This window comes from Mustela erminea, chromosome 5 (assembly GCF_009829155.1).
Source record: "Mustela erminea isolate mMusErm1 chromosome 5, mMusErm1.Pri, whole genome shotgun sequence".
Taxonomy (NCBI): domain Eukaryota; kingdom Metazoa; phylum Chordata; class Mammalia; order Carnivora; family Mustelidae; genus Mustela; species Mustela erminea.
The window spans coordinates 50234168-50238382 of NC_045618.1; positions in this window are offsets into that span (position 1 = coordinate 50234168).

The window sequence follows — 4215 nt, forward strand, 5'->3', positions numbered from 1 at the left end:
GATAAAAAAAAAAAAAGTCTTTATGGAAATGAAGATATAAACCACTTACATGTCCTTTTACACAAGTAGAATCACTATGATCAAGAAAATGAAAAATAACAAAAAGATGTTGAGAAACTGAAACCCTAAACCTTGCTTGTAAAAAATGGGGCAGTCTACCTATAAAATAGTTTGGCATTTACTCAAATAGATCAAAGGAGAATTACCATATGGTTCAACAGTTGTACTCCTAGATATATACACCCCAAATTGAAAACACTGGCTTTAACAAACAAAAATGTACAGGACTATATATAGCATCTGTGTTCACAATAAAGAAAAACCACAAACTATGCAAATGTCCATCCATAGGGAAAAGGACAAACAAAATGAGGTAGATACATAAATGGCTATCTTGTTCTGCCCTATGAAGGAATGAAGTAAAATGGCTCATTTGTGGTGGTGGTGGGGAGGGAATATGGTGGTTCCTTAAAATATTAAATACAGAATTCCACTGCAGCCTATATGCCCACAAAAATGGAAAGTAGAAGTACCCATATTCAGAGCAGCATTTCTCACAAAAGCCAAAGTGTCCACTGACAGATCAATGGATAAACAAAATCTGGTTTATACACCATGGAACATGATTCAGCCTTAAAAACAAAGGGAGTTCTGACACAGACTACAACACGGGTTGAACATGGAAGTCATTACCTGAGTGAAATCAGCCAGTCACGGAAGGACAGAGACTGTATGATCCCACTTGGATGAGGCATCTGGTACACAAAGCTGGATGTGGCTGCAGGGGGCCAAGGGAAAGAACAATGGGGAATTGGTGTTTCATGCATACAAGTTCCCTCAAGGAGAATGAGGAAGTTCTGGAGAATGATGTACAACCTTGGGAACTCACCTAAGGCCAGAGAATTGTGTACCTGAAATGTTTTAAGGGATCAATGCTCTTATGTTCAGTCACTGTGAAAAAGTGAATGAAGGACTGATGCATGTCACAGTGTGGGTAGACACTGAAAACAGCCCCAGTGACATAAGCCAGATAGAAATACCACTCAGATGGGAGCCATCTGTGCCCCTTAAGTCCAACGAGGTTACCCAAATAAGGGAAAGTCCTAGAAGAAGTTCCAGAAGAAGAAAACTGGATCCGAATGCAGAAGACATTTCAGACTGTCGGGCAGGTGGTGATAGCTGAAGCGGGCCTGTGGTCTGGGTTCAAATGTGGGAACCATCATGATTTCCTCAATTGAGGTTATGTGGTGGTTCCGTGGGACACTGTCCCTGTTTGAGGTAAAATGCACCAAAGTAGCCTGTGTGAAGTGGTAAACGTGGTAAAGAAACAATAGCTGGGGAGTCTGAGTGTGGAGATAAAGCATATTTGTGCTGCTGTAACAAGTTACTGCAGATTTGAAATCACTGTGGAGTAAATGACTCTTCCAAACACCCACATCAGCAACACATCACAGAAGCAGGGAGGACATCAGACTTTGGGATGGAGGCCAAGTCTGAGGATTAAATCAAGCGCCGCTGTGTGTTGGATGCAGTAGAAGCAGTGGGATTTGGAATTCCAATTCTCCACAACGCTCCACCACAATCTGGTTAGAACTGTGAAAAAGCATGAAGGGAAGCCTCAGAAAAGTGGACTGGGGTGCCAGAAGGGAAGGCTGGAAAGGGGCGCCTGGCCCTCAGTGCCCGTTACAGACCCCACATTACAATCCCCCGTGGGAGAGCCAGGGGAAGCTGAAGGGTTCATTTCCTACAAGAAATCCTCCATCCCTGCAGCTCGGCCAGTGAGAATCCTCCATCCCCCTGAACCCATGCCTTTCTCCAGTGGACTTTCCTTCCAAGCAACCCTCCCCAATTCTTCTTCCTCCTCCATGGAATAATGTTCCTCTCCTTTGTTTCTTGCACTTGTCTGTGATGTGACCGTAGCTTGCTCATCCCAGATCGCCATTCTCTGCTATTCCTAAATTAATTTTGTTGGTCAAATAACTGGCAGTTTGAGTTTAAGGCAAACAGAACCAATAAATTCAGGAAACTTGCCAGTAACAAAATCAATATACACAAATCAAGTGCATTTCTATGTGCTCCAAAGGAACCATCAGAAAGAGACTATGAAGAACTATCTCATTTACTACTGCATCCAAAAGAACACGATATCTAGGAGTCCCCTGAACCAAGGAGGTGACAGACCTGTCCTCTGACAGCTGTGAGACACTGATGACAGACAGGGAGGGAGACACACGGAGATGGTAAGACCCTCTGTGCTCAGGGAAGAACTGACACTGGGAAAATAGCTACTCTCCCCAAAGCCATCTACAGAGTCCGCGCTGTCAGTCCCAAACTTCCAGACTCCAGACCAACCCTGAAGCAGGTATGGACATGGGAAGGACCCCACACAGCCAAGACGTGGTGCCCGCTCCTTGACTGCAGACTGTCTCAGGAGCCCCAGGAACTGAATCCGCATGCACACAAACACAGATGCGGAACACAGGGCACACATCTGAGCCCAGAAAGGGGAGACCCCAGAGCCTCAAGCACAGCACCCTGGGAGGCCACATCACCACACACAAAACCACAGGAGCCCCAGTATCTACACAGCGCGCCCTTCCTCCGTGGGGTTCTGAGACCATGCACCCCCTCACCAGTCCCAGCTCAGGCGGTTTGTCTCACCTTCTCCTCCAGCGGCAGGTCCTGAGGGGGCGGGAGTGCTATCAGTGTGGACGTGGCCCCACGCCCTCCACAGTGGGTCCTGTCAGTGTGGATGTGGACCCACATCCTCCCCAGCTTGTCCTGTCAGTGTAGGAGCAGCCCCACATCCTCCAGAAAACTCCACAATGGGTCTTGAGGAGGTCAGGCTCCTGCTCCAGCTGGGGCTGTGCAACCCAGGCTCAGCGCAGGAGCTGGGGTCCTGCGCCCTCTGTAGGCCATGGAGGCAGTGCAGGACTAGGGGAGCTCACCCTTCAATGGAAGCAACTGCTCCCTCCCAAGGTCCAGCTGAAGCCATTTCATTCTGGATATTCAAGCTGCATGGAGCCCAATATCCCCTCAACTTCTCAAAAAATAGCTAAGGAACAATGAATTGGAAACAATATGGAATGACAGCAGTCCCTGACCCAAACGGTGGCACCGAACATGACCCTGGCTCCGATGCAGACCCACACTCTGACCTGAACTTGCTCTCAATCCTGACTCTGGCCCTAATCCAAGACCCTAACCCTAGCCCCCAACCGAGTGTTCGCAAGAATTAAAAGGTAGAAACTGAAAAAAAAAAAAAAAAACTGAAAAAAAAAAAAAAAGGTAGAAACTGCAAATGTCCATCAGTGGTGAATGCATGAAGTATGGTGAAGGGTTTGAATTTGGGTTCAGGTTCAGGTTTCAGTCAGAGTTCTAGATCAGGCTTTGGGTTTAGGGTCAGGGTGAGGATTTAGAGTGAGGGGCAAGGGAACAGAGTTTAGGGCTTTAGGTTTATGATTTAGGGTTTAAGACTCAGGGCTTATGGGATAAAGTTCAAGGTCAAATTTGAGGTTTGGGTTCATGCTGGGATTTGGGTTCAGGATTCATGGCTCAGAGTTCTGGTTTAGAGTTTGGGCTCGTGGTTCAGGGCTTGGATCCAGGGCTCAGGTTCAGAGTTCAGGATTCAGTGTTCCAGTTTGGGCTTTAAGGTCAGGTTATGTTTCACCGTTAAAGTTAGGAGTTAACATTAGGTTTAGAGATGACACATTTTCTTCAGTTGTCATCACAGAAACAAAATTTCTATCTGAACTTTCTAAATCTGAAATGCATTTCATCTGGGTGTCAAGAGAGGGTTTAGAATTTAAGATGTCAGTAACTCCCTACCGACAGCATTCTGATCCAAGGATCTCACAGTCACCCAGAATTCACTTTTGTCTTGGCTCAAACATACCCTTGGCAGAGAAGGGTGAGCTGCTGCCAAAACTGGGGTGATTTGACAATGGTAGAGGTGTTAATCCAAATATTGTGGAAGTGCTCACGGGAAATGAAACAGGAAGCAAATAATTCGTTGACTCCTGATTCTTCCGCAATGACAAAGACCAAGTTTCCAACAGAATCTGATAATGTTCCCAGGGAAGGCCTATGGTACTCATTACCAGTACCAAAAGAGGGTCCCTTCCCCTACTTTAAGAATCACAGCAGGATAATTCCTACTTTGGGTCAAAAATAAAATTTTATTATTTGGCTGTTCCAGTGTACAATTTGTGGAAC